This window comes from Protopterus annectens, chromosome 2.part2 (genome assembly GCF_019279795.1).
Source record: "Protopterus annectens isolate FY-2018-M chromosome 2.part2, PAN1.0, whole genome shotgun sequence".
Classification (NCBI taxonomy): Eukaryota; Metazoa; Chordata; order Ceratodontiformes; family Protopteridae; genus Protopterus; species Protopterus annectens.
In genome coordinates, this window is record NC_056730.1 from 1,085,784,649 (window position 1) to 1,085,797,281 (window position 12,633).

The window sequence follows — 12,633 nt, forward strand, 5'->3', positions numbered from 1 at the left end:
TTTCCTTATTTCTAGGTTCTTCTCAGCTGTCTCACTGCTAACATCAGGTTGGTTGTGCTTCACCTTGATCTGAATCCAAACTGCTCATCTCCCATTTTAATTTCTATTTATCTGTGCATTTGCTTATCAATCACCTACTCCAGAACCTTTATGCAGTGTGAGAGGCATTTAATCCCTCTCTATCCCCCAGAGTTGTAAATGTCCCCTTTGTTTTTATACTCTGGCATTAGTATGATTATTCTTTAATCATCTGTGGTGCACCTTTCTCTCCATACTGCTATGAGTACCATTATGAGCCATTTCTTCCCTAACTTATCCAACATCTTGCTCATATCTTCCATTACCTCATCTGAGCCTGCTGCTTTCCCTGACTTAATTTTCCTTAGTGCTGTTTTTACTTATTCTAGGGTGGGAACCTCTTCTTCTTCTTTCACTGTAGTCTTTGTCTGGGGCAGTACAGCTTCTGTTGGTTTTCATCATTCAGAAGATGCTAGAAGTACTCCTTCTATCTACCTTTGACATCCTTTGGATTGGTGAGCAGGTTATTGGGGGCATCCTTTAAAAGGGTGCATGATGACTAACTTGTTTATCTTTCTGTCATTGCCTTGCAACTTAATAGAGTTTCTTTGCGCTATCTGCTAAATCACATTTCAGAAACTGGTAGAGTGCATTGTTTTTTGTTATTGGAACTGCTTATTTACCTCTTTATTAGTCAATCAGTATTCCGTCTTAGCTTGGTCGGTCTTTTCTATCTCCCAGTTCTTCCTGCACTCCTTCTTTCTTTAGATGACTTCCTGGACTTCTGCAGTCCAGCACCAGCTTTCCTTATGGACCTTATTTTCATACCTGGCTTGGTTGTGTATCTGTTCTGTAGGCTTTACAGTTGTACTTTCACTGCATCCAATTTCTACAGTTTCAGCATAATCTCCTTTGAGCTTAGAGCCTACTCTGATCATTACTTGTAGATGATTGTGGCAACTAGTAGTTTATGCTGCGGGCTAACTGTTTCACTGGGGATGACTTTGCAATATCTGGTTTTACCTCAATGCCATTTCCTTGCTAAGATAAAGTCTACCTGAGTTGCACGTTGGCCAATCTTGTTTATGATTTTGTGACTGTTTCTCTTACTGAACCATGTGCTGATCACCATCAGGCCATTTGCCTAAGAGAAGTCTAGAATAGCCTCCTATTCTTTATTCCTATTGCCCCACCCATGTCAGCGCAGACACTCTAATATCCTGTTCTGCCTGTTTTGATATGTGCATTGTGGTCCTCTATTATCAACAGCAACTCATGTTTTTCTGCTTTATCTAGTAGGTCCTACAACTCCTGACAGAATGCTCCCTTTTCCTCACTATCACAACCCTGCTGTGGGGCATAGGCTGAGATTTTGTATACTACCCTATTCTTACACTGGAGTCTGATTGCCATAAGTCTGTCATAAATTCTGTTGACATCTGATACTGTCTTCTGAAGCCTGTTCCTCACCATAATTCCCACACCATTTCTAGTCTGTCCACCCCCTGACTTGTACAATCTGGATCCCAAACCAAATGGCTTTGCTACATTGCCTTTTTATCTTGTCTTCTGGATATGGAGGATGTCTACCCTTCTCCTTGCCATCATGTCATCCTCTTCCAAACTGTGGTCGGTCAGTGAATCTGCATTGAGTGCAGCAATCCTTAGTTCATGTTTAGCAGATTGATTGGTTTTATGTCCAGCTTTCTTTCAGCACAGGTAATCCAAGCTGGGCAGCTGGACACTAGCCAGCAAGAAACGTATTGACTCATGGCTGCTAGGCTTTATGGTGGGCACACATTAGCAAATAAGGGCACATAGACCCCTACCATTGTTAACTTAGGTCCCCGGCTTAGGCTGGAGTAGGCCAGGTCCTTAACCCATACAGTTAAACTCATATTTGGCAACATTAATCAATGTGACCAATTATCTAAAGCCAATTTTCACACCATTAAGTGGTTAGGTCTGACATGGTGCACAGTCTGTGATCTATGTTCTCCTTTCTAGAGGATACTGAGCACCACAGCTGATGTCCAAAGCAGTTAGTCTATACAACCCCCCCCCACCACCACAACCATTGTCACCGTGTAGAGGCTGTGCTGCTGCCCACAATTCCATTCTTGGGTGATTTTGAGATATAAACATCCAGCATGTTTTTGGAAGAATGGAGGAATACCACAGAAACACAGGGAGACCATGCAAACTCTAAACAGGCATTGGCTTCAGGTCATAATCAAAACGTATACCTTGTGCATGGAAAGCAATGACCTTAACCATTATGCCATCTGTTATCTCTATATTACACAGTGCAACAAATGAGATCTGCAAACATTTAAAATAAAGTTAAATATTCCTCTTGCTTATATTTGATTATAACATTTTTGGGTAAGACCCATATCTAGGGAGACTAGATACAGTATTTAGGTGATAACTAGATCTATGCACAATTTACTTAATACAAATTCTGGAGGTTACATTATTTTTACTTGCTAACAGGACATCTTCTCTGAGGCTGTATTACTTCAGTTGTGCATAGCAACACACAAGGTTTCATGGTGCAAAGGGGTGGTGCCCTGTCTGTAGCCAGGTAACTGACATTTGATTAATGGTCCTGGCACTAGAGTAGCCAAATAAGAATGGTGGAGGTGTGAAGGGGAGTGGCTCTCTTACCTCACCTAAGGGAATTGGGGGGGGGGGGGTTGCATGTACTCAGACGTGCAAATAGCAGCACAATCTCCTTGATGGAGACAAGAGAGACCACTGCTTATGTTGTGGGTAGAAGGACAGGGCTGCTTAGAGAGAATGCCCTCTGTGGAATTGAGGAGATATCCTCTGCCATCAACCCATTGCATGTACTTTCCCTGCTGCCTCATCAAGAGCCTGCAACATTAGGAGTTGGACAGAAAAACAAAAAAAAAAAAAACTTGAACCATCCCTAATAGCTATTTGGATAACAATATCTGTTGGTTGGCTCTCACTTGGCAGGGATCCAATATAGTTATAAACAAGAGAGGGTCTAATGGTCTCCAGGAAAGAGAGGCAAAGAGAATACCCACAAAAAAGCTGAGCATACCAACATACAAGAGCATAGTTTTAATTGAAAAAAATCAAAAACATTTTGCTATATTTTGGTTGCCCTTTCAGACTTTAGAGAAATAGCAGCACATTAACTAACAGCAGCAAGTTTAGTCCCACAGTTATAACCACAATGTCTTACTTTCAAGAACCACTGGAAGAAACCATAATGTCTTCTGCAGAGTTGGAACTTCCACGTGTCCTATGAAGTGATAGCCCCAATTCATAATAAAGAACGCATAAAAGTCTAATTACACTGGTACAGAAGTAAATTATTTCACCTACTTACATATCTTTGCCATTTCTCACCATCGGGTATGACAGAATAACGCTTATCATAGAATCAAGACAATATTCTTATATGGCTCTTCCCCATTACACAATGCACCAAATGACGTAACCATGTCAAAAACATTCCTATAGTTTATATTTGGCTATAGATTCTCATTATTCAGGTTTCACAGTAAAGTGCTTGAAAGTCTAGCTCGTGTTGCAGTATATTGCTTCTCCATTAATCAGTGTACCAGGTAATATGTGTAGTAAAATAATGTAAAGTAGTTCACTTGCTTAGATTTGGCTTTAATTCTATCAGATGTCACAGAAGAGTGAATGTCAAATGACTAAAACATGGAGTCAGGTATGATTCCTTCTAATGGGGCTAATGTGCACAGTGACCTGACTCCTAGTTTAAATGAACAATGGACTAGTAATGCTCCTAACACAGTGTCTATTATGGGGGAATATTTAAAAACTACCTCATTTTTTTACGATTACAACAAGTTCTAATGGTAATGCTAGCAGCTCTACGAAGTCGCCTATATTAACTCAACTTACAGAATTTGACACTAAATTGTTCAGGTGTCGGAAATTGCAACTAGAAGTATCATACTTCCGTGAATGCATCACCAAGTGTATTGTCCCTAAAGGGTTGCGCCAATGGCTTTATCCCGTTGGCCTTCTAAATAAATGTCCTGCTCACTGTGACTTGATTCAGCTTTTTGATCGCCATAGATATGAGTTTTTAGAGCTGTTAATTAAACAATATACAGTTCAAATTGATGCACTAAATGCCAAACTCGAATTTTTAGAGCATAATATTACTACTAACCCAGAGTTTGTATGATATAAATATGATTATGCTCGTATTTATATTAGCAGTGATTCTAGTATAAATAAAGCAATAGAGATAAAAAAAAAAAAAATTTCCATGACATCAATGAATATTCCAAAGGAATAGCTTACCCCCCACCCCCTGATGCGAATAAACCAATCAGTAGTTTGACTGAGGGGGAACGACAACACATATTGGAAAATGGAGCTAATGTGGAGAAGCTTGAAGTGACGCAAGGTGATTTAAATGACCAACCACAAACAACAACTTTGCGCCGAAGCAAAAGAATAAGAGATGGCAACTAGCAATGAGCAAGTATGCAAGGTAATGGCCAAGGGAATGATGGTAACAACAGAAATAATCAGGATTTTTGGGGACGCCAGAAGAACCAAAAAGGCCAGTGGAGGAGCAACAACAGGAACTGGGGAACGCAACAGAGATGCCAGAATTATCGCAAAAGATGACAAGGGAAGAACAAAGTTTGAAGATACATGTGAGTTCTTTGCAAATTTTTAAAATATTTAATTACACTGTTCTGGACATTGATGTAAATATGGTGGATACTTTTGCTAAGGGGCTTACCTTTGTCCCTGATAGAAAAGCTGATCTTGCAAAGACTATTGTGGACCTTAAACTGTTTGTAAGGAAACTGAATCTAACAGCTTTGATGGGGCCCAATTCTTCACTGAATAATAGTTTTAAGCTTTCAAGTTTATTTAACCCACCCCCTCCATGAGTCTCTTGCTTTCTTTGAACATGTTTATGAAATGGATTTAAGGGCTATGTATGACAGCAAAAATAGTATATCATTGTATAAACATAAAACACAAAGAAATTTTACACAAGAAGAACTTGACTTTTTGCAGCTGTTAAGATTGTGTCACATTAGGGCTATGAAACCAGACAAGGGAGGAAGGTTGGTGTTTATGAATCAAGATATGTATATTAATAAAATGCTTGAACATTTAAGAAGTGAAACTTATGAACATGTCAGCTTAAATTAACTTAATAGGGCATATAAAAGAATTCACAGTGTTCTAAATTATCTGTTTTTGGAAGCAAGTATTACTATTGACATCCTAAAATATTTGAATATGCCAGCACCAGTTATACCAACTCTATCTGGGTCTCCTAAGATACATAAAAATTTAAATGATCCACCTCTGAGGCCCATAGTAGATGGGAGGGGGTCGATTACATACGCATGTGCAAAATACATAGACAACAAATTGAAGCCCTATCTAAGAACTGAAACACAAATTTGTTATGATTCATGGGGATTTTTAGAAGGCATTAATAATTTAGAATATAATAATGAGTTTGCCTTCTTAACTGTGGATATAAAGGACCTCTATACCGTAATTCCACAAATGCTTGGAATACAATGGGTTAGGGAGTTCCTACATTTAAAAGGAACGGGAAATTTGGACATCTATGTGATTGAAACATTACTAGAACTAGTGTTATCAAATCATTTTATGTACTTTAATGGATACCTTTATTTGCAGAAAACAGGGGGGGCCATGGGCTCACCCTGTGGCGGTAGTTTTGTCAATTGCATAATGGCATTTTGGGAAAGGCATTTCCTTTTTAGTAATAACATTTACAAGGATAATGTAGCATGGCACACAAGGTACCAAGACAACATGATTTTTGTGTGGAAGGGCCAAACAAGCATGGTAGATGAATTTATTACAAAAATAACTGAGTTTACCAACTTCTTAGAAATCACATACCAGGTGGAAATGGATTCTATCAGTTTTTTAGACATTCGGATAACCAAGGATAAAAGTAATAATAGGTATAGAACAACCATTTACTGAAAGCCCACCTATTCAAATGCCTTTCTGCACTTTACAAGCTGTCACCCATATTTTCAAAAGAAAGCTGTTGTAAAGGGCCAAATAGTAAGGGCAGCCAGAATGGTTTCTGCAGATAGTGATTACATATTGTAATGTGCAAATTTGAAAGACATGTTTCTTAAAAGGGGGTACCCACAACCTTTCCTTACACATATTATAGATGAAGTTAACTTTAAAAGAACTTCCGGTCATTTTAGACCCATAGTACAGAATGGCTACCAAGGTAACCATAGGGGTGATGATATACAAAATCCTGCTGAAATAGGACACATGGGTACTCAACCAAGAACAGTTAGTAATGTAGCAGCTAGTCTATTGATTACATATTCCTTAGACGTTAGTTACATTAAGGACATCATACTGAAGAATTGGACTATAATCCTGGAAGATAACAGAATTAATAAAGTGTTGGAGTCACGACCACATTTCACATATAGAAGAGGCCCAAATTTGAAAAGCCTTTTCGAAAGACAGAGCCACGAGAATACATTTAGAAATGGTATGGGTAAATGTGGACACTGTCAGCAGTGCCAGTACATAAAATTAGGAAAGCAGTATACCATTAGAGATATACAATATGTAATAAAAGGAAAGTATACTTGTGATTCTCAGGGAGTAATATATGTGGCATTATGTGAATTTTGCCCATCATTTTATATAGGCAAAACAGAAAGAAAGCTGAAGCAGAGAATTTATGAGCACCAATATAATATTCAAAATGGAATTCTGACAAATGCCCTGGCTAAGCACATAGCCGAGAATCCAACACATAAGTTTGCCTTTACAGTAATTCAGAAAGTTGAACCTGATCTAAGAGGGGGACCATGGGAATTAAGATTAGAGGAATGTGAACTTATGTGACAAATTCAGACATTAGCACATACACCCCCTGGGCTGAATGAATATGCTTCTATAAAATGTATATTGAAGTTAAAAGCACTTTCTAGATAAAATGTTAACTTAAAGGATATGTTTTTAATCTAATGCTTTCGCTATTAAGTTTATTAGATTAGTATAGGTTATATTTATACACAAACTGATGTTTATCGTATCTAACTTACATTTTTTAGATATTTAATTATTTATGCAAGTCATGGATTTATATGGTATTTATATAATGAAAGATAGTTAGGGTCCTTTAGAAATGCATATCATTTTGTCAGATTTTTCTGATTTTTCGATATTTAGATTGAATATAAATACAAACAAAAAGTTTTTGTAATAGTAAGTATTTTATGATTTTATAATATTTATTAAGGGTTTTTAGTAACATGTAAAAACAAGTTTTTGATACTGCTGCCATAGCTTCTAAGGCATTGCAATAAATTGTAAGTCAGGAAGCAAGGGCACTAAATATGAAGTAGTTTTAATTAATGCTTCAATCAAGGATTTAACTGTTTAATTGTTTAATTATGTTGAATGTGAGTATAAAATGGAGTTTTTTATGGCTCTTGAGTTGTCTGATGAAGTTGGGGCATGTGCCTTGACAAAAGCGCTTACAATAAATTGATCTTTGTGAAATATAAAGCAGCTAAATTGCTTTTTTGTTGTTTTTTACCAAGTCAGTAAAGTGCACAGTTTGTAGTTACTAATTGTGAATTTCAAAGTAGTGATGATCCATATTAGAGATTTTGCTCACATACTGCAAAGCTGTTTTCTTATTTCGTAAGTGGTTGAAATTGGCTGGGCCATACACAAAAATAGATAAAACACTGCAAGTTCAGGAACTTTGTTCACTTTAAAGTTTTGATTGTTTCTATGATAGTTATGAAGCTTGGAGTAATAGGTTTTACTTTCTGCCATTCATTGAAGCCACACTTGTGCTGGTAACATGGATCAGTGTCATCTCCTGCATTACAGATACATGACAGTATTGAGCTGAAGGCAGTAAAACAGTAATGTGTCAACTGCAGTGTAATAGTTATGTGTCAACTGCAGTGTAATAGTTGTGTGACAACTGCAGTGTAATAGTTGTATGTCAACTGCAGTGTAATAGTTGTGTGCCAGCCACTGTGTAATAGTTATGTGTCAACTGCAGTGTAATATTTGTGTGACAACTGCAGTGTAATAGTTATGTGACAACTACAGTGTAATAGTTGTGTGCCAACTGCAATGTAGTTATGTGACAACTGCAGTGTAATAGTTATGTGACAGCTACAGTGTAATAGTTGTGTGCCGGCTGCAGTGTAATAGTTATGTGCCAACTGCAGTGTAATAGTTATGTGCCAACTGCAGTGTAATTACGTGACAACTGCAGTGTAATCATTATGTGACAACTACAGTGTAATAGTTGTATGACAACTGCAGTGTAATAGTTATGTGCCAACTGCAGTGTAATAGTTATGTGCCAACTGCAGTGTAATAGTTAGGTGCGAACTGCAGTATAATTATGTGCCAACTGCAGTGTAATAGTTATGTGACAACTACAGTGTAATAGCTATGTGACAGCCATTTGGTATTACAGACTAAAGTGTGTTAAAATGTAAGACCCTGCTGCTGTATGTTGCTTCCCATTAAGTAGTACATCAAATGAGATTTATAAACATGTAGAATAAAGTGAAATGCCTAATAATAAGACGTAATAGCCAAATATAGGCAAGATGAATATTTCAGTTTCTTTTCCATGACTTTATATCCACTGTGCAAGAAATGATGTCTATGAAGCCATCTGCTAATGCTACTGTTTTTATCCAACCATTCTACTCCATCCTAAAGCAATACTAGCAGTGCGCTACATTCAATTCTTCTTTATTTCTCTACTTGCTGGTAATCTCATTGTTAAAAGGGCATTAACTTCGCTGTTTTAATGATTTCTGGTATCAGATGGATAAATGATGTACTATATTTTAATTTCATCCCTGAATAGTGCTATTCGTAGAATAACTCAATAATGCCTTCTCAATGGTGCCAGTCAGATATCTATCTTTTCCATGCACCGTTTTCTTTTTCTCCTTTCTTTTGTCTTTCTTTCTTCTACATTATATTATCAGGTACTTATCCTGTCAGTCCAGAATGATATAAACTACTAGATTTATTAGTACCCTTTGTTATTTTAATGATTCCTTCTACCTGTGAGTGGATGCGTTTGTTATGAGTGGTGTGCATATCTCCAAAGTTTTGTGCCAGTTCTGATCCAAGAAAGTTTATGATGGTTACTGAAAACTCTGTTCCCAGTGTTGACTGCAGTTTGACTCCCATGCTATTACCACCATGTTGTTGTTGAAACACCTTAGCTCTAGTACTCATTTGACATTTTTTCTTTCTCAGTGTGCTCCACATTTTCCTTTAAACAGGGGGTATAGTCTTAGCTGTGCACAAATCTTTGTCCAAGACACATAATTATAACTTTTAGCAGTTATCCATATCTATACATGTATGGAGCTGTCACTTATTTGTTTACTGCACTGCAGTTCTTCAGTTCTTCTACTCATTTATTTTATAAAATGCTGTTGAACAATTGCCCATACCCACCTGTGTTCAAGTGGAAGGAACTGATCGTTTCTAGGAAAAAAAAACATTACAAATGCAGATTCACAAGGAGTGAAGACAGTCATTTTTGTGCAGACCCGCTACATTACAATATCCAAGACAGCATCTGGGCTCAGCACCCAAGTTGGAGAGGGCTGAAACGTCTAACGGAGCCTACCAAAGAGCCGGGTTGGCCAGGCATGTATACTGCCAACATCTTCAAGTTCAGCTGTGCTGTCTGTTCTACTTGATCCAAGCCAAAGCACCCAACACTATAAAACTTAACTTAAAAATGAAAAATAACTGAAACAAGATAAAATGCAAAATGATAAAACAGAATAATACAATAGCAAAGAGTCTTGCTGTGGGAGCCGAAACGCAGAGTCAAGAGCTGAATGCAGCAAAGCCAACCGGTTAAGCAATGTGGAAGCAGTCTATGACAATACTATTCTGCACATCATGTTGGTTAGGATGCCACATATTCTCAGTAGTACTTAAAAGTCATCCTCTGGGACCACCGAAAAGCAATTGTTTGCTGCCATAGTATTTACTATGATGTGTTAACAGTACTCATATCTTTACTAGACTCAATCAAGGCATTACAGAAGCGGTTTAAAGGTTATATATGCAAATCAAGTTTAACAGGAATCCTACTTTAGAACAATAGCAGTTTTGCTAAAAAGTAATTTTCATTCTGTTAACTGTGCTGCTGGGCTGGAAATGGGGCCATTAACTGTGGTGAAAGTCCATTATCTGTCTAACTGTGCTGAAAGTCCATTAACTGTGCTGCTGGGCTGAAAACAGCTTCTAAAGTAAAAACTTAAATATTAAGGATTTGATATCTATTATATTTATTGGATTGTTGGCCATATATGAATGTTTCTTGAGGGAACCAAACTTGTTAGTGTCTTCACAATCCTGGGAGCTCGTTTCACAGGCCGGTATTTGCTTTCTTGGTTTTGTCATCCTTTTGGGGATACTATCAGATTGTGACTTTGAAGACTTGGCTAGTGCAGCCGTGATCAACATCTTATATTGACTATTATACCAGCATTCAAGGATCAAAAACAACATATGGATTTTTGAGCGTACCGGATTTTATAGTCACTGTAATTATTTTTTGTGTATGACATTAGAACTGAATATACAGCCTGGGATTAATGGTCTGGTCATGTAATATACATTAATATAATTTTTGAGCCCTAATCATTGGGTTATTTGTGACTGTGGAACTGGTTTATGTTTTTTGCAGCCATATGAGCTGCTTTACAGGCCAGTAATCCCTCTTTTTTTTTGTTATCGTTCTGGTGACTTTCATAGGCTGTGATTTCTAACATAAGATTTGGTCTTGAGAGCAAGAACTCATATTTAATACCATTTCTGATCAAAGGACTAAACTCTATTTGTATCAGAGCAATATATATATATATATATATATATATATATATATATATATATATATATATATATATATATTGTATGGTCCTTGGCCAGCCGTTTTGTATTAAATGGTATATATTGTATTTAACATTTTAGTCACGGCTATGCAACCGTGAGCAACTACTTATACTGAGTATTTATCTCAGTATTTAAGGATTAAGAACACCACTTGGGAACACATTGTGTATTGCAATTACATATTTTTGATAGTTGTTACAGATTTGTGTGTTCTGTTCAGGGTGCATTCTTTAAAACCTTATTGTTTCAACATCTAGATATTGGCCTATATATTTTCTAGGGTTTTGTTGATACTGTAGGAAGTCATTTTTTATTTGATTTCCTATTTATATGTCTGCTTTATTCTGTTTTTGGGTACACCATGCCTTACACACAACCAACCCTACTATTAAATGCACTGCTCTATCCTACTATAATCATTACACTGCTTGTTCTTTACAACCTAACCTCTTACCACACTCAGCTCAGAAACCACACCCTCCTTCCTGGCAGACAAGTCTCCACAATTAACTACACCAAACTAAATAACATCCCTATAGAGCAATACATCCCCACCCACACCCAACACTTTGCTTACCCACACTACAAACTAACATTCAAAACAAACCCTTATAGCTCTCAAAGACTAAACAAAATATTACACAAATTTAGCAAACACTACTCACACTTACTCAAAACACTCACTAGTTGCGGTGACATACACCCCGACCCAAGGCCTACATCACCTATCAACCCCAACCCAAACCAGCTAAATACCCTTTACAATAGACCTAGAACATCTACCCTCTTTTTAAATATCAGTTAAGAAGCATACTCAATAAAACACATGACCTTCATGCTTTGCTTACACTATACAAACCTGAAGTCACAATATTAACAGAAAAATGGCTTAAACCAGAACACCACAATGATGAAATTCCTGCACTGGGCTACAATATGATTAGAAAAAATAGACTAGGAAAAAAGGAAGGGGTTGTAGCAATCCTCTTCCAAAATCACCTCACCATAGAGCAACTAGACTACAATAACCCAGAAATCAAAGATGTAGAACTAATCCTTGGCCAACTAGAAATAAATCCCAATAAGCACATAATTATTGCAGGTGGCTACAGCCCACCAGGCAATAACACAGCTGTTATGGAAAACCTACTTTACTGGCTGTTCAATTCCTTTCTACATGAAACCATACTACTAGGGGACTTCAATATAGACTGGACAAAGTGCTCCAGTCACAATCCCTCTGCCTTTCTAAACCTCCACAGGTTTACCCAAACCATAACAACTCCCACAAGAAATGACAAAGCATTCAAACACCAATCAATCTTGGACTGGATCTTAGTATGTGACCCCACTCAGGCTCACCTATCTGGCTGTCTCGCAGACAGCCTAAGTGACCATCACCCAACTTACCTAATTAGGTATAAATCGCAATCTATCAATCAACCCATCCTCAGGGAAGTTCGCAACAGAAAAATGTTTATAGCCATTAACTATATCCAAGAGCTACAAAGTGTCAACTGGGCCCCCCCCTTAAACAACTAGCACTAGACAAAGCCGTCGAACATTTCAACTCAACCTTCCTAAACATCCTAAACCATTATGCACCTTCCCGAACCATTAGAATAAAAACTAACTATGCCG